The sequence below is a fragment of the Delphinus delphis genome, chromosome 16, assembly GCF_949987515.2.
Source record: "Delphinus delphis chromosome 16, mDelDel1.2, whole genome shotgun sequence".
In the NCBI taxonomy this organism is placed as follows: domain Eukaryota; kingdom Metazoa; phylum Chordata; class Mammalia; order Artiodactyla; family Delphinidae; genus Delphinus; species Delphinus delphis.
This window is the reverse complement of record NC_082698.1, coordinates 82,971,432-82,991,342: the sequence shown is the minus strand read 5'-3', so window position 1 is coordinate 82,991,342 and position 19,911 is coordinate 82,971,432.

Genomic DNA, 19,911 nt, shown 5'->3' with positions numbered 1-19,911 from the left:
GCTCCCCAGTCAGCCTTAGCCCTACGAGGACTCCTGGGCCCTGGAGGGCTCAGCCCCTACTGGGTAGGCTGACTGCACTGGATGTGGCCACACTGGACTCCAGTCTTCCTGTCTGTGTCACAGAGCTGGCCAGAATCCTGGAAAGGGAGGACAGGGAAAGGCTTATCTCTGTGTCCTCTCTACCCCCCAGTGCCTGATTCTATCACAGATAGCACTTTCCATATTTCATTAAAATGTTATATCTTATGTCTGCTTCTTAGAAGCAGAAAATAAGTTCTTTAGGCGAGGGATTATCATAGTCATCTTTGCACGTTCAATAGTTGGCTCACAGGTACTAGTAACTGTTGTTTGCCCTGAAATACAGCCATACAGCTTCCTTGTTGGAAGATTCTGAGCTAACTCGGTGACAGATGACAGCGGGAACCCTTGTTTATGGCTGATCTTTGTGGGACCAGCAGCCAGAGCACAGCACTCTGCTCCACCAGGACCTCAGAGGATCCTGGGCGCTTGCCCAGAGCCAATGTGATTTGTTTTGGCATGTCTCTCTCCTCCTCTAGAACCTAAGTTCACAAACATAGTCTAATTTGTCTCCTGTTATTGCCAGTACCCAGAAGGGTGCATAATAGGATTGAATGAAGGAACAAATGAATGGATGGTTTTTTTTTCAGATGAAGCTTCATTCATTGCCAGCCCTGACTACCAGGGTCTGGGTCTGGTGCTGGGGATTCAGAGAAAGACAAGATGCAGCCCTTACCCTCAAGAATGCCTGCTTTGGGGTCGGGGGAGAAAGGATGGGAGCAAACAGGTAAATAAATAATTATGGAACAGAGTGGAGGTTTTGAGATGGGCAGGTGAGCGCCTTTGCCTCTAGGGTGACAGGGTGGGCAGGGCAGGAGAGGTTTCAGGTGGGAGACCGTCTGGCAGCTGTCAAGTCCAACCCTATTCCCTCTAGTTCTATGTCCAGAGTCATGCAGACTTGAGGGCCTGCCCTAGACAGAGAGGGCAGCCCTGTGCTGTGATATGAGGGGGCTACAAAATCCAATCTCACCTCTGCACTGTCACGTGGTCACAGATCCCTGCCCTACTTGCCCATTCCTGTGGCCAAGACAGGGAGAACCCCACTGGAACAGTAACTCCCCTGGACTAGGCAACTAGATTGTAGTCAAATTCTGCAAGATTAGAAGCCCAAACCAACAAAAATATTGGTAATTTCTGAGAATACTGCTGAGGAGCAATGTTAGGACTCCCCAAGCCATAGTGGTCTTGTTCTTTTTTTATATAATATGAAAAATATAAAACATATCTTTTAATCTTCATGCTCAATGGGTTGTTTGGCTAATACAAAATTCTAGGTTAAAATGATTTTCCTCCAAACTGTGAAAGCACTGCCTTTCTGTTCCTGTAGCTTCTGCTGTGGCTATAGAGATGTCTGGGTCATTCTGATTCCCAATCTTCTGGATGTGCCCAGAGTACCCCCTGCCCCCTGAAAGGGTATAGAATCACCTGTTTGCCTGTGGTGCTCTGAAATTTCACACTAACACGCTGGCATGAGTGTTTACTTCCATTCACTGTGATGGGTACTCAGCGGGTCCTTTTAATCCAGACTTTGCATTTTCCATTTCTCTGTTTCTCTACCTTCTGTTGATGTCTCCACAAGTTTATCTTCAAATCGTTCTACTGAGTTTTCAATTTCTGGTACATTTGTCTTTGTTTGCTTAAAATTTTTATTTCCTGATTATTTGGGGTTTTTGGGGGGGAGGTCATCTTGGTTTTGCCTCACAATATCATCTCTTTTGCCTTCAATATCATCTCTAATATCTCTAAGGATATTAAAGATAGCTTTTTGAAGCCTTCCTTTTCTTGAAGTCTGTCTCCTTCAGGTTGTGCTGTATTTATTTGCTCGTTTGCAGATTTGCTTGTCTTTTGTGTTGCAAGATTTCCCCAGGTGTCTGGTACTCCTTGTTTGCTTGCTGGCATTGAAGAATGAGGACCGCAAGTGTGATTGGCAGCTCTGAGCATGTGGGTGGGCTTGTCCATGATGGGCTCACTCTGGCTTAGTCATTTCATTAGGGAAGACATTTTGTTGGTAAATGACACGCCTAGCTTTGTGCTAACACTGAAGAGGGCAGTTATCTGAATGATTAGAGTTAGAAAGGGCGTTTAGGACTATAATTGCTTCTTAAAGACATGCTCAGGCACTACACCTTATTTTAGCATCCTGCGTTAGTCACACCACCAGGGGTACCTGGTACCTCCAATTCCAAGCCTTTGAGGTTTCTGTAGTCTAAGCCAGTCACCTTCTCAGCTCTCCCCATTGTTGGTTTAAGACTTGCCCTTTTCCAGACCTTTAAACACTTTATTCCTTCCAGCTTCCAAGTTTTATTTTCATTGCTTTATCTACAGCATTCTCTCTCCTTCTGGGTGATTATATTTATTTTATAATTCCAGACTTCTGCTTTCCAACTGTAGTTAGCAAAATAATGCTCCCCAAACATCTACGTCCTAATCCCCAGAACCTGTGATCTTGTAGGTTACATGGCAAAGGGAAATTATGGTTTCAGATAGCATTAACTTTGCAAATCAGCTGACCTTAAAATAGGGAAATTATCCTGGATTATCCAGGTGGGCCCCAATAATCACAAGGATCCTACAAAGTAGAAGAGGGAGATAGACAAGAATGTGAGAGTGATGTGATGTGAGGAGGACTCAAGCTGCCATCGCTGGCTTTAAGGATGGAGAAAGGGGCCCAGATCCATCGCTGGCTTTAAGGATGGGGAAAGGGGCCCAGATCCATTGCTGGCTTTAGGGATGGAGAAAGGGGCCCAGAGGGAATATAGGGGGCCTCTAGAACCTAGAAAAGGCAGAAAACGAATTCTTACCAGAGCTTCCAGGAAGAAATGCAGTCTTATGAACACGTTGATTTTTGCCCAATGAGATCCACGTTGGACGTCTAACCCACAGAACCGCTAAGGTAATTCTTTCGTGGTGTTGTGTGTTTAAACCACTAAGTTTGTGGTCATTTGTTACAACAGCAGTAGGAAACCAATACACAAACCATAAAAAATTAACTGCTAGGTGTCTTACCCTCCATCCATAAATAACTAGGAAATTGGACAAAATATATGAAACAACTCCTTTTAGACGTTGGCAACAGTAGTGCCCGACCGTGATTCCCCAAGACATGAAACTCAAAGCGAGCCTGCCTGGAGAAACTTTGCAGACCACAGTGCAGAGGAGAATCCAGCAGAGCCCAGCAGGCTTACAGAATTGAAGAATTTAGGAGGCCAAGGAGGCTAGAATGAGGGACACAGTACCAGGGATCTTGGAAGCTACACAGAGAAAGGGGGCCGGAGTCTGCATAGGAATCCCCCTGCAGTGCCTGTAAGAATACCAATCTGCACTCATACAGGGCTGGCTAAACTCCTTTAGGCTATGCAAAAGCAACTTTGGAAGAAAGAAAAATTCTGGGAAGCTGTCAATTGAGCAATTCCCAGAATTCATAATGGAATCACACAAGCAGAAAATCGTTGAGTTCCCACAAGTGGAGAAACCTAAAAGAATACATGGGGCACTGAAAATGCTTTACAAGAGAAACTAAACTGGACTTGGAATAAAAGAAACTATAGACTGACTCAAAAATAAAACCTTAAAACGAGACTCAGAAGGATCAAATACCTTACCTATGGGGCAGATCTAAGTCCAAAGCATAAAATTCACAAGGTACAGCATCCAATAACAAACTATTGGACATATAAAGAGTCAGGAATATATGACCTAAAACCAGGAGAAAAATCAGTCAGTAGAAACAGTCAACAGAAATGACAGAGAGGAAATAGCAAAGATTTTAATCACTTATTTATATGTTACAAACACATTTAAGGATTTTTTAAAACACATGAACACAATGAAGAGAGAATTTGAAGACGTAATAAAAATAGACTGAACTTTTAAAGGTTAAAAAAATAGAATGTCTGAAATGAAAAAACTACTGATGCAATTAATGGCAGATTAGTCTCTGCAGAAAAAAAATGATCCGTGAACTTGAAGTCATAACAATAGAAGACCACCCAATGAAATACAGGGATAGAAAGAACTGAAAACAAAGAACAAAGCGTTAGCGACCTGTTGGAAAATTAGTGTAACATACAAGTAATTGGGGTCCCATTTAGAATAAAAAATGTGAAGTTTTTCCAAGTCTAATGAAAATTATAAACCCATAGATCTGAGAAAAGCAAGAAAACCCAAGCAAGATAAACACAAAGAAAACCACACCAAAGCACACCATAATCAAACGTCTGAAACCAGTGATAAAGAGGAAACATTAAAAGCATTCAGAGAAAATGACACATTACATATTGAGGAATAAAGACAAGAATTATTTCAGACTTCTTGTCAGAAAGTATGCAGATCAGAAGAAAATGAAATAACGTGTGTAGAGTGCTGAAAGAAAAAAGATGTCAAACAGAATTCTCTACGCAGAAAAAAACATTTAAAATTTGCAGGTGAAGTAATGAAACAAAATCAATTAAACGAAATCTGCAAGAATACTTTGCCAGTAGACCTGCACAATAAGAAATGTAAACGTTGGCCCTTCAAGTAGAAAAAAAGCCGTACCATGTTAAAATTTGGATCAATAAAAGAGAGCAGGAGGGATGCATTAAAAAGTGTCCTAAGGAAACACTGGACTTTGAAGGGTGATGGATACGTGCATTTGATGGTGGTGATGGCTTCATGAGTGTACACGTATGTCAAAACCCATCAGATTGTAATTTTAAATACGTGGAGTTTGGCGCATATCCGTTATAGCTCAATAAAGCTGTAAAAAAACAAACTTGGAGAAAGTAGTTGTAACATTCCATAGACTTGGAAAAAATATTTATAACACATATATTTGAAAAGGAATTATGTGATTTGTACGTATATCCTTACAACTGAATAATAAGACGATCAAACAACTCTTTGCAAATGGGCAAAAGTCAAACAGACATTTCACAAAAGAAGATACAGAGGTGGTAAATAAGCATATGAAGAAATGTTCAACATCATTCATCATCAGGGAAATGATCATTAAAACCACAATGAGATACCACTACACACCCACTGAAATTGGAGAGACTGGCCTCACCAAGTATTAGCGATCATATAGAAGCATTAGAATCCCTGTACAATGCTGGTACGGCAAACCTGGGGAAACTGTTTTGCTGTTTCTTTAAACATTAACATATACTCACCATATGACGCAGCATTTCCACTCACTTAAGAGAATGAAAGCACATATCCTCACAAATACTTGTACATAAATGTCTTAGTCATAAGAGCCAAGAACTTCAACAACAGGTGAAGGGTTTGAACAAGTGGTCCTCAATCCAGACCATAATATACCACTCAGCAATAAAAGACAAGGAACTACTGGTGTTTGCAACAACTTGTACGAATCTCAAAACATGCTGAGCGGAAGAAGCCAGACCCAGAAGACTTCACACTGTACGATTCCTTTGACAGAAAGTTCTCAAAAAGTCAACACTAACCTATAGTGACAGAGGCAGACTAGTGGTTCCCTGGGGACAGAGCTATTAGTGGACTGCCTGTCAAGGGGCATAAGGGAACTTTCCGCATGATAGAAACGTTCAATATTTTGATTGTGGTGGTCACAGCAATATACACGTTAATGAAAACTCATCTAACTCTATAAAATGGGTGCATTTGATTGTATTTAAATTATAGCTCAACAAAGGTTTCTTTTTTTAATCTTTTTATTACCTCTTTAGTAAGGTTTATGGAGGGAAAGAAATTATATGTGTGTTTTTCATCTATTATCTTTGTCTAACAATTTTTTGGTGATTTTTGAAGCATCTGTATAGGGCTTGGCTTCATGTTGGGCACTTGAGTACTTACATAACTGCTAATATTTTTATACTGTTTCATAGTTTACAAGGACTTTCACACGTATTTCATGGTATCTTCAAAAATATCTTGAGAGATTTGGCATTGATTTCTTGGCTATGACACCAGAATCCCAAGAATCAAAAGTAAAAAAAGTAAATTGGACTACATCAAAAGGAAAAGCTTCTGTGCATCAAAAGACACAATCAACAGAGTGAAAAGGCAACATATGGAATGGGAGAAAATACTTGCAAATCATACATCTGATAAGGCGTTAATATCCAGAACATATAAAGAGCACCTACAGCTCAACAACAAAAAGACAAATAACCTGATTTAAAAATGGGTAAAACACTTGAACAGACATTTCTCCAAAGATATACAGATGGGCAAGCAGCATAGTCATGCTCAACTGGACAACCGCTAAGGAAGCTCAAATCAAAACCACAATTAGCAGGACTTCCCTGGTGGTGCAATAGGTAAGGATCCGCCTGCCAATGCAGAAGACATGGGTTCGTAGCCCTGGTCTGGGAAGATCCCACATGCCGTGGGGCAACTAAGCCCGTGCGCCACAATTACTGAGAGCCCGCAAGCCACAACTACTGAGCCTGTGTGCCACAACTACTGAAGCCCATGCACCTAGAGCCCGTGCTCTGCAACAAGAGAAGCCACCCAATGAGAAGCCTGCGCACCACAACGAAGAGTAGCCTCCGCTTGCCGCAACTAGAGAAAAGCCTGTGCACAGCAACAAAGACCCAACGCAGCCAAAAATTAATTAATTAATTTTTTTAAATGCACTTGATTAGCTGCAGTGGGAACATGTCCTCATGTCCCCCTCCACGGAGGTCCTGGCCTTCTGCTCTCTCCTGCACCAAGTGGTGCTGAATTGTTCTGGGTGCTATCTTGTAGAGCATCACTCTTCCTCAACTGCAGATCATCTTCCCAGGTGACACACCATACGGCCAAGGGGTCTGGGTCAGCTCCCCAAACGGGATGGCCCCGCTGCACTTGCCCTGTTGAGAAAAGCGAGGGGAGGGAGGCTCAAGACCTGCCTGGTTTCCAGGTGCTCTCTTCCCTCTGGTCTGAGTCAGAGTGGTTCCCTTCCGTGGGGACCTTATTAAAAAGCCCTAAGACACACTTCTTTGCCTCAGAGATTCTTCAGGTTCCAGTCTGAGCCCCTTCCCCTGCATCTCAGTGTGTAAATCCCACACAGAGCCCCTGCCTCCCCACCTTGGCCAACCCCAAGGGCTCCGTGCAATTGTTCTAGCATCTGTGTGGCCAGGTCTCCAGCTTAACCCTGGACCTTTCTGATTCTGCCGGCAGCCGCTGCACTGTGCAAGCCGAGGCCAAGCCTAGGCGCCCTGTGCTCCTCTCACCCACACTGACCCAGTCTGCAGGCCACGGCTCCTTCTTGCCCAGGAAGGAAGATGGCATCTCCTGTCCCGTCCAGCCTTCCCAGGGGCCACAGCCAGCTCTCTTTTCTGCCCTCCTCCTCCTTGGGTTTCCTCCCAACACTCCCCCTCAAGGATCTTGGAAAATGATAAGACCCTCTGAAGTAGGAGATAAATGGAGATCAAGCTGAACAGCTGTAACTGGTCTCCAGTTGGCATTTTGAGATAAGATAATAGCAGGAGTGGAAACCTGACTGAGTTAAAGACAAAGTGAACAGGTTTTTCTCATTCTTGTGGTCAAGGGGATTTCCCAGCCTGACACAGTGCAGAGAAAGCGTCAGTCTGGGGAGGGGCCAAAGGAGGGAGGGGGCGCCAGCCCATAATATGTCCTGCCAACCCCCAGAAACCCTCACTCTGGAATCCATCTAGGCTGAGAGATGTACCCGCCACCAGGGAGGACCCTGAGTCAGACCTGATATGGGCACAAGCAAGATGACTGGGCAAAGGAAACACAGAAAACGGTCCACATATAAGCAATTTAAACCACGCCTATTGCAGGCAGCTCACTCCGAGTTTGCCCATGTGTTCTTCCACATGCACTTGGCTTCTAATAAACACTTTATCCATCGCACAATCTTGTTCCTTTTGCTGAATTCTTTCTTCAAAGAAGACAAGAACCGAGGTCCCCCTTCTTCCCGCCAGAATCATCTCCTTCTCGTAAAATGCTGATACACTTTCCCCAGAACTCAGAGGCTCCCTTCCTGCATCTTCAGTGACAGCCACAGGATGCTACCCTCTCTGTGTCAGAACACACGCAGCCTCTCACCCCATCACCCGCTAGCGTGGGACCTCGTCAGAACCTCCCCCCGACAGGAACTTGCGCAGCTGCCGTCACTCGCCTTCTCTCTGTCCCCACAGTGACCGCCCAGCCTGAGGGCTCAGGCCTAAATCAGTAGCTCACATTTCAAAAACACCCCAGTCTCCACCAGGAGAAAGTAGGAAGTGGACATTTTCATTACCATAGCCCATATTTGAAGGGGCTCTACAGAGCTCACAGCCAATACACAGCCAGGCTGTGGTCACAGAGGCCCACAGCTAGGGCAACACTGGGCCACACCCACCACTCGAATCTGAGCACCTGGCGATAACTCAAAGCTCTCTGGAACAAACTGGTCCAGGCCTGCCAACCCACTGTGTCTCCTGAAGGGAAATTGTTATGCTTTGTCCCCAGTGAATGAAACCCAAACTCTCCCCTCCCCTGGGAAATCAAAATTGATAAACAGAGGGGACTGGGACCGCAAGCTGTACAATCTTCCAGAGCTTCTCTGGCTCAAGGGTCAGCGTCAGCTGCTGGCCAGTTCCTGCAGCGGGCAGCTGTCCTGCCCCACAAGTCTTCCGGGCTGGGCCTCCGTAGCCCAGCGGGGGACCCCCGAGGCTGCAGGCTCCGCACCTGTGCCAAAGCAGCACCCACATCCCCGAAGGTGTGCCTGTGCTGTGTCCCCAGGAAGCTCCGACGCCTTCTGGTCCGCTTACAGTAAGGAAGAAATCCAGCGTCACAGCCCACACTGCCTGGCCCCGCTGCATCCCCAGCTCCACAGCAGGGCAGCCTCCTTGTTTACTGAGCTCTGCCTCCCCCCACACCCGCACCCCCGGGCTCCCAGGATGACTGCACAATCTGCAGATTCCTCTTGACAACCCCCCTCCGTCCTCCTGTCCCCCAGCCCCTCCCTCACCAAGGACACCCGATGCACGTGCAGTCAGGGCCCTGCCAGAGCTGGCTTTTCAGAGGGCCCCCGAGCCCAAGGCCACTGGAGCCCAGAGCGCACCACCTCCCGGGGCACCGGCAAGCTGACTCCGGAGGGACGCCAGCCAGAGGGCTACGGCAGACAGCACTCTTCCCTCAGCCCATGGGCTGTTGCGGCTTTCCTTTTTCTTTTCTTTTCCGGAATTAGCATAAGATCATTTAAGACACACATTTTAAATATTCCAGCGCCTTGCTAACAACACACAGAGCAACAGTTCCAAAATAACTCAGCATCTGTAATCCATAATTTATCATCCAAATTTGTTGTGCTCAGTTATTCACATCCTGCAACAGTGTGTCCCCAGATAAGCAAACGAACTCAAAAGAAAACTCACAAGATGAAAAAAATAACCCGAGCGTTGCAATGAAGGTTTCAGGTTGGGGTGGGAAAGTACAGGTTGCTGGATAGGGAAGTATAGTCAGAAAGAATTTTCATAGAAGACTTTCCTTCAAGACCTGACAATGACGTCATTTGCTGCCATCTTCTCTTTTGGGGGACAGGGGTCATGGTAGTGGTCATACACCATTGTTTTACTCCTAGTACAGAGAGCACCAAATGTTTCTTCCAGCTATTTGGGGGGTACAGAATTCAATCAACATTTCTACAGATAATAATTAACCATCTGTGATGCGCCAGGTACTGTGCTTGGTATAAAAAGGGGAATAAGGTGCAGCTCTTGACCCTGAGGAACCTGCCTGATAGACAGGGACCAGAGGACTTTGAGAGGAATCTGATTCATTCTGAGTCCCGTGAGAGCAAAAATGTGGCATATTCTTAAGTTTTTCAAAGGTCCTTCTAGACACTGTTAGGAGATTTGATTGTCGAGGCCATGAGTAGAACGATGGAGAAGAGTTTGCAATCTTCCTGGCGTCTAGGTAGGGGCTGGTAGTCACGTGGACGGCGGGGCGGGGGAGTGGTAACACGTGATCAGATGCAAGCTACAGAGCCTCCAGCACTTGCTGCTGGTGTGAACGTGGGGTGTGCGAGAGAGAGGGGTCAGCGTGACTCCTGGATCTGGGCCCGGGCATTGTGGTGAATGATGGTGCCGTTTACTGAAAAGGAAACCACGGAGGAGGATTCGTTTCAGGCGTGAAACGAAGAGGTCTGCTTTGGACATGTTGACTTGTGCTGCTTCTTATTCATACACGGGGAGGTACTGAGGTAGCCACTGTGTCTACAAATCTGAGGCTCCAGAGAGAGGTCAGGGCTGGAGAGAGACATTGCAAGTGGCCAGTTTATAGATGGCATTTAAAGTCCTGTGACTGGACGAGAGGACCCGGGAACTGAAAGTATTAGAGAAGAGGTGTGAGGAGTGACCCTTAGACGTGCCCCTATGTGTACAGGAAATAAAGACCAGGCAACCCCAGGGAGTTGGCAGCTCCCTTTAAAGATCTGCTGAAAGTGCTATCCAATACTCAGCAACTTACAGCTTAATCTCATCTGGGGTCACACTCAGCTGAGCCTGTTGCTGCTCTGAATAACCAGGAAGGCGGAGCGGGAGAACGCCTCCATCCTGAGCAGAACTCTGCCCATCCCTGTTCCCACGCATTCTCCCACCTGTCGCTCGCCCCATAGGAGGCAAGTACGGTGACCCAGGGGGCAAGGGAAGAAAGCACTCCGAGAAGACTACCCAGTGCTCCCAAAAGACAAGACCATGACCGACTATATCCAGCCCTGGCACGTCGTGGGACCTCAACGAACAGCTGAGGGAGCACAGAAAGAAGAAAGCGGGAGGGGGAGAAAGGATCTAGGCAACCGTGTAATTTTCATACGTTTTCTTAGCAAAAGAGCACAGGACCAGGAGTCAGGAGACTGGAATGCACGTACCGGCCACAGGCCAGTCACCCAATCAACCTGGGCCTCTTGTAACCAATCCACAGTGCAGAACATTTCTCATAAGGTTCTGCAGTAAAACGAGAACTCTGCCATTGCCAGTGACACTGTGACTCAGTACGTCCAACTGGAAAAAAAGTGCATCGATGAATCAAGAGTCCACAAAAACAGGCATGTTTTAATCCACTTCTGAGTTTCTAGTCCAAGAAAATAATTCCAAATATTTTCAAAAGCATTTGTACCAATATGAAAATAGCCTGGGTCCCTGATGACACTGTGGGAAGATAAAGCATTAATTGTTTAACCACTGTGGTCTGGTCTCTATCACCAGCAGCTGGACACGGTGCCTACCTGATTCCAAGGCTGGGGAGTCTGGCTGATTTGGGCTAATCTGGAAGTCAGGGACTTCTTGTGGTGACAGGGGAAAATAGGAAAATAGCATGTAATGAGTGATGAAATTATTCCTTCTGATCTTTTAGGGGAAAGTGAATAATCAGCTCTAATTTTAGTTTCCAGTGTGCGAATGATACAGAGAGCCGGGGGGTGTGGGCATGTTGGGGAATGGGTATCTTCCCTGGGACTGCGGTGGTTTTAAGCGCTGCAGCAGCCACTGCTGAGGACTCTGTGGGGTGACACTGTGAATGGGAAAGGCAGGTCTCTGTGTATTATATTCATTCTGAGTTTTGTGACGAATGCATACAGTCACGTAACCACTACCACAATCAAGATACAGCACTGTTCCCTCACCCCAAAGTGTTCCTTCATATACTGTTGCAGTCAATTCTTTCCCCTGACCCCACCCAGGCAAAGACTGATCTGTTTTCTGTCTCTATAGTTTTGTCCACATCATCATACAAAGGGAATCCTACAATATATAGCCTTTGGAGCCTGGCTTTTCTGACTTAGCTTAAGGCTCACCCATGTTACTGTACGTTGGTTCCTTTTATTTCTGTGTAGTGTCCATTGGATGGATGGACTACAGTTGGTTCGTCCATTTACCAGTGAAGACATGTGTATTGTTTCCAGTCTGGGCAGTGAATAAGGAATAAACTTTTGTGTACACGTTTTGTCTTTGGTAAGTGTATGTTTAACTTTAAAAGAAATGTGCCCAACTGTTTTTCAGAATGGCTGCCGCATTTGGCACTCCCACCCGCAAGGGATGAGAGTTCCAGTGGCTCCACAGCCTCACCAATGCTTACTGTTGCCTTTTTGTTGTTCTTGTTGTTGTTTCGGCCATTCTAAAAGTTGGGGGTGGTATCTCATTCCCTGTTGATTTGCATTTCCTTAATGACTAATGACGTTGAGTATCTTTTCATGTGCTTATTTGTCATCTGTATACCTTCTGTAGCGAATTGTCTGTTCAAATCTTTTCCCCATTCCTTTCTTTCTTATTATTGAATTTTGAGTGTTCTCTATATATTCTATGTCCTATATACCTTTATCAGGTATTGAATCTGCAAATATTTTACCCCAGTCTGTGGTTTGTCTATGTATATTTTAAAAACTGAGAAGGAAAATTCAACACTGTAAACCCCAGTCCTGGTCTCAGCTCTTCAGAATGAGCCTTCAGCCATAAATTCTTTTACCACCCTCCTACGCAAGGGCAACCCAGGATAACATCACGTCTTCCCCTCATACCGGTGGGACTTGGCAATAATAATTGCTCCCCTACTCCCCACCCTACAACACAAAAGTCTGTGGAGCTTCTGAGGCTCTGAATGTCTACAAGGATTAGAATTGCCTCCTACCTGGGTGTTGTGGGCTGCCAGGAGGTGCTTGGTCTCCTGTTCAACTCCTGGGCACAGGGCAAACCCTGGGAGCATGTACCCCGTGCTCAAGTTAGGGAAACACCATCCTGAATTTTCCTTAATCATTCCCTCTTGTTATTCTTTTTTGAATCACCTCTATTTACAGGTATCCCTATAAGTACATTCTGCCACTTTGCAGCTACTTGTGCCTGGAATCCCACTGTAACATTCTTTTTGATTTGCTTCTTCAACTCTACATTATGGTTTCAAGACTGATCCCCATGGACACAGGTAACAATAATTTTTTCACTTTTCCAACTATGTAATGGTTCTTTGTATAAAATAGCACAATTTCGTTATCCATTCTACTCTTGACGAATACATGATTTAATCTTTATGGGTAAACTTTATGTCCTGCTCCTTCAAGGTTTTCGTTTTCTTTATTTTCATGATCTTTTCTTCTCTCTCACAAAAACCTGAGTCTCTGCATATCCAAAGTTTTAGCTTTCCAAGGTACTGCATTTGAAATTAGCTTCAAATGCCTGCTTTGGCAGTTAAGGTGACCATTGACTCTGGCTTTCACATTTTGTTGCCTTGTAACAATTCTGAATCTTCAGAGGCAACGGTTGCCTTTGCACAAGGAGAGGGGCACTTATGAGGTAGTGCATACAAGAATAGTACATCCATACTGCTTTGCCTTACTTCTATAATTTAAAAAAAAAAATCAAAATACAGCGTCTGGAGTGTAAATCTCTAGGAACCAGTGCCGGAGTAGAAAAACCTGAACAGTAGCTGACAAATTTCTGGAGGCTCAGTGTGGTCAAGTCTGAGAGTTAAAAACTCCAGGGGGGCCCATTTTCTTTGGAGAGGTCCCCACACTTTTGTGTTTTACCTCCGGGAGCCTATGAGGTTCTCACAGTATCGGGGGAAATATCTAATGCTTCTGGGAGGGGGAAGAGAAAAGTAACCACTTTGAAATACATAGAACATTCCGTTGCTCTTAACAGGCCTACCCTCAAGAGAAACTACTTTACCAGAGCCTAACCTGCTCTTAGGGTTTTCTCAAAGCCTAAGTAACCTGAGCAAAGACAGATACTCAACTCCAGCCCTCCTAACAGCCTTCCATGTGTGAGAGGGGAGATATACAACTCCAGTCCCTCTAGCCACCTTGTCTCACCTAAGGTGCTGAGAAGCACTTGTGAAGGACACAGCCCAGGGACATGGGGGACAGGGGAGGATTGGATGAAGGCAGTCAAAAAAGTACAAACTTCCAGTTATAAGGTAAATAAGTACTAGGGATGTAATGTACAACATGATAAATAGAATTAGCACTGCTCTGTGTTATACATGAAAGTTGTTAAGAGGGTAATCTTAAGAGTTCTCATCACAAGGAAAAGCACTTTTTTCTATTTCTTTAACTTTTTATCTATATGAGATGATGGATGTTCCCTGAACTTGTGATAATCATTTCATGATGTAAGTCAAAGCATTATGTTGTGCACCTTAAACTTACACAGTGATGTATGTCAGGTATATCTCAGTGAAACTGGAGAAATAAAAGTTCAAAAAAAGACAGAGACTGTCAGAGTACATAAAAAACCAAATATATTTTGTCTACAGAAATCCATTTTAAATATAAAACACAGACTTAAATTAAAAGGATGCAGGAAGATATGCCATGCTAATACTAATCAAAAGAAAGTGGGAATAGCTATATTAATTTAAAACTAGGCAGACTTCAGAGTAAAGAAAGTTATCAGAGGTAAAGAGGGGCACTGTGTAATGATAAAGTGGTCAGTTATCCAAGAAGACAAAATAATTCTTAATGTTTTTGCACCTAAAAACAGAGCTTCAAAATATGTAAGGCAAAAACTGATAGAACTACAAGGGGTCATAGACAAATCTACTATTATAATTAGAGACCTCAACATCCCTCTTTCACTAATAGACAGACTCAGCTGGTGGAAAATCAGTAAGATATAATTGAACTGAGCAACACCATCAATCAACTGATTTAGCTGACATGTATAGAATACATCCTCCAACAATAGCAGAGTACATTCTTCTCAAGCTCACACGGAACATTTACCAAGACAGATCACAATCTGGGCCATAAAACACACCTTAGTGAATTTAAAAGAGTAGAAACTATATGAAGTATTCTCTCAGACCACAATGGAATTAAATTAGAAATCAATAACAGAAAGATAGCTGGAAAACCCAAAATTAGAGATGACAACACATGTCCAAATAAATATGGGTCAAGAAGTCTCAAAAATTTTTTAAATATTTCAAGCTAAATGGAACTGAAAATGCAACTTAACAAGTTCTATGGGATTAAGTAAAAGCAATCCTTAGAGGGAAATTGATAGCATTGAATGCATATATTAGAAAGAGAAGAAAGATTTTAAATTAATAAACTAAGCTTCCACCACAGGAAACAAGAAAGGGAAGAAGAGAAGAGAAAATTAAATCCAAAAATCAATGAATGTGGAACAGGAAATTAAGAGAGAAAGTCAACAAAACCAAAACTGGTTCTTTGAAAAGATTAATAAAATTGACAAGTCTCTATCCAGGTCAACAATCAAACAAATAAAAAAGTGCAAAGACTCAAATTACTACTATCAGAATTAAAAAGATGGCCATCACTACTGATCCCATGGATGTTTAAAAAATAATAAAGGAATATTATGAACAACTCTGTGACCACAAATTTAATAACCTAGATGAAACGGGCCAATTCCTTAGAAGACACAATCTGCCGAAACTCAGACAAGGAGAAATAGATCATCTGAATAGGCCTGTATCTATGTACAAAATTGAATCAATAATTAATAACCTTCAAAACCAGAAAGCACTAGGCACAAATGAGTTAACTGATTGAGTTCTACCAAATAGTTAAGGAACTAATGACACCAAATCTCCACAATCTTTTCAATAAAACAGAAGCAGAGCAAATACATCCTAACTCATTCTATGAGGCTAGCATTACTCTAATGCCCAAGCCAGATAAAGACATTATAAAAAATGAAACGTACAGACCAGTATCTCTCATGAACATAGACATGAAAATCGTCAACAAAAGGTTAACAAATCAAGTCCAACAATGTATAAAAAGAATTATATACCACGACCATGTGGGATTTATCCCAAGTATGCAAGCCTGGTTCACTATTCAAAAATCAATGTAATTCATTCAATACAATGTAATCCATTACATCAACAGGCTAAAAAAGAAAATTCACATGAACATATCAATAGATACAGGAAAAGCATTTGACAAAGTGTAACACCTATTTATGATTTAAAAAAAACCCTCTCAGCAAACTAGGAATAGTGAGGGGAGCTTGCTCAACTTGATAAAGAACATCTATCAAAAAACCTACATCTAACAACTTAATAATAGAAACTAGAAGCTCTCCTACTAAGATTAGAAATAAATCAAGATGTTCACTCTCACTACTCCTGTTTAACATCATACTGGAATTTCTAGCCAATGCAGTAAGATAAGAAAAGGAAATAAAATGTATACAGATCAGGAAGAAAGAAATAAAATTATATTTCTTCTCAAATGACAAGATTGTCATGTAGAAAATCCAAAAATAAATAAATAAACAAAAAACAACAACAAAAAATGGAACTAATAAGCAATTATAGTAAGGTTTCAGTATATAAGATTGCTTTCTTATATACTAGCAATGAACAATTTGAATTTGAAATTTAAAACACAATACCATTGACAGCAACACCCCAAAATGAAATATTTAGGTATAAATATAACAAAATATTATAATATCTATGGGGAAAAAACTACAAAACTCTGATGAATGAAACCAAAGAAGAACTAAATAAGTTGAGAAATATTCCATGTTCACAGACAAGAAGACTCAGTATAGTCAAGATGTCAGTGCTTCCAAACATGATCAGTAGATTCAATGCAGCCCCAGTCAAAATCCAAGCAAGTTATTTTGTGCATCTCAACAAACTAAGTCTAAAGTTTCTATGGAAAGACAAAAGACCCAGAATTTCCAGCACAATATTGAAGGAGAACAAAGCTGGAGGACTGACACTCGCTGACTTCAAGACTTACTATAAAGCTACTGTAATCAAGACAGTGTGGTATTGGTGAAAGGACAGACAAATTCATCAAAGGCATAGAGTAGAGAGCTCAGAAATAGACCCACACAAATACAGTCAACTGATCTTTGACAAAGGAGCAAAGGCATTTCAATGGAGAAAGGGTAATCTTTTTATCAAATTGTGCTGAAATAACTAGACATTCACATGGAAAAAAATGAATCTAGACACAGGCTTTACACCTTTCACAAAAATTAACTCAAAATGAATCATAAACCGAAATGTAAAATGCAAAACTATAAAACTTCTAGAAGATAATGTAAGAGAAAAATCTAGGTGACCTTAGGTTTGGTGATGACTTTTTTAGATACAACATCAAAAGCATGATCTATGATAGAAAGAATTGATAAGCTGGATTTCATTAAAATTGAGAACTACTGCTCTGTTAATGACACTGTTAAGAGAATGAACAGACAAACCACAGGCTATAAGAAAATCTTTGCAAAACACATATCTGATAAAGGACTGTTAATCAAAATACACAAAGAATTTTTAAAACTCAGCAATAAGAAACCAAACAATCCAATTTTAAAATAGGCAAAATACCTGAACAGACACCTTACCAAAGAAGATATACTGATGGCAAATAATCGTATTAGAAGGTGCTCAACATCATATGTCATTAGGGAATTGCAAATTAAAATGACCGTGAGAAACCACTACACACCTACAATAATGTAAAATCCAAAACTCTGACAACACCAAATGCTTTCAGCATGTGGAACAATGGGAACTCTCATTCATTGCTGGTGGGAATGCAGAATGATACAGCCACTTTGGAACACAGTCTAGTGGTTTGTTATAAAACTAAACATACTCTTACGATATGATCCAACAATCATGTTCCTTAGTATTCACCCAAAGGAGTTGAAAATTTATGTCCACAGAAAAACATGCACGTGGATGTTTATATCAGCTTTATTCATAATTGCCAAAACTTAGGAGCAAACAAGATGTCCTTCGGTAGGTGAATGGATAAACAAATTGTGGTACATCCAGACAATGAACTATTATTCAGCAATAAAAAGAAATGAACTATCACACCCCCAAAAGATAGGCAGGAAACTTCAATGCATATTACTAAGTAAAGGAAGTCAATTTGACAAAGTTGCATACTGTATAGTTCCAACAATATGGCGGTCTGTAAAAAACCAAACTATGGGGACAGGAATAAGATCTGTGGTTGCCGGGAGTTTGGGAGCAGTAGGGACGAACAGGTAGAGCACAGGGGATTTTTAGAGCAGGGACACTATTCTGTAGGATACTGTAATAGCAGATACATGTAAACCTAAAACTGAAACTGCTCTAAACAATAAAATCCATTAATTTTTTAAAAATGGAATGATGTACTGAAACAAATTCCCTTAAAAGAGAAACCCCTCCCTAACTTTGCTTAGCCATAAGACCTCAAATAGCATCTAATTCATCACCTTTGTTTTGCTTACGGAAAACAATAATTTTATGAATGAGTGGATTGTTTTCTCCTGGATTACATAATGGGTTAGAGGCAGAGCTAGGTTCAGAATCCAACTGTTCTGGCTCTTAGTCTAGTTCTTTTTCCATAAAACTTTAAAAAATTGCACATTTAATGTTTGGTTGCTTCTTTAAGACCTACACCCGAATTCGGGATTACAAGTTGCAAGGACTAGTGGTTGCCCCATAGGTTCTGCCTACCTCACATCTTGTCACTTCAACAGCTCGAGGGCCATCTGAATGCTGGGAGGCCTGGTCTGGATTTGGCCAGAAGTCCTCCCTGTACCAAGGATGCCAACATTTGACAAATCCAGTGATGCCTGTCTCTGCCACTGTAGCCCAAGGCCAGGGTCCCCACTGACTTGCAAGACTACGTGAAATAGGATTTGATAAACTAAATCAGAAATAACTCCTGACATTTTTGAAGAGCCCCCAAGATGAATTCAGAGGAGTTGTGGAGATGGGCTAGACTGGGAAGAGGATGCTCCATTCTCATCTTGGCTCAACCACTGTCTGGCTGCGGGCCTTGGGCTTTGACACCAGAATCTAATTGAAGGACTCCATTTATGCTAACTCAAGAGCCCTGTGCTTTCTCTGGGGAGGTCATCTTCTCCAACCAATGCGTGTGGACATGACGCAAAGAGGGTGTCCGTGGGGAAAGCGGGCCTCCCACTGTTGTGGCATCTCCCGTTGCAGAGCACAGGCTCCGGACGCGCAGGCTCAGCGGCCATGGCCCACGGGCCCAGCCGCTCCGCGGCGTGTGGGATCCTCCCGGACCGGGGCACGAACCTGCGTCCCCCACATCAGCAGGTGGACTCCCAACCACTGCGCCACCAGGGAAGCCCGCATTCTTTTGTTTACTAAATATTTATAGAGATCTAGGGATACATTATATCTGAGTCTGTGGGGAATTCTAAATAGTTCTCAAACATGTATAATTGAGATCATGATGGTAACCGTCCACGACGCTGGCCCAGCAGGACGCATGTTGTTGATCCCTCAGGAAGCAGGCGCTGAATGGAAATTCAGCATGCAGGGTGTGTCTTAAGGAATGCCCTCGGTATCAGCACTACGGATGACAGGGAGGGAGGCAAGACTGGGCCGAGGGAGAAAGTAAACTGGATTCAGGCCCAACGACAGACTCAACCAAACCCACGGGGAACTCTGCAACTAAACCGACCCTTCTTCAGGCGTGTCCCACATTGGGCCAAGATGGCCAGGCCCCTATACCCCCAAATCAGTCACTGTGCTGAAAAAGAGCCTGATGTGGGGTGAGACACCTCCTGCAGTGAGGCAACCCCGAAGGGGCTGACAGGTGACGGTGTCTGCTGACAGTACCCCCAGCACCTGGGTCACAGACCCCTCATGAAACCAGGTCTGGGTGCACATCCCAGTGCCAGCCACATAGGCGCGCAGTAGGTGTATGTTGAAGGAATGACAAACACTTTGAAAATCCTATTATTTTAACCAGAGTTTCCATAGTTCAGAGTAATTCTCAAAATTTAGTCACTACGCCTGCCACCCATTGTCTAAAACAGAAGTCCTTTTCTAACCCCTAAAGATGCCTCTATCCGTCCTTAGGAGGGCTTGCTAGGGGGTTACTGAATCTTCCAACTAGATGCACGGTTCTCTCTTTGTGTG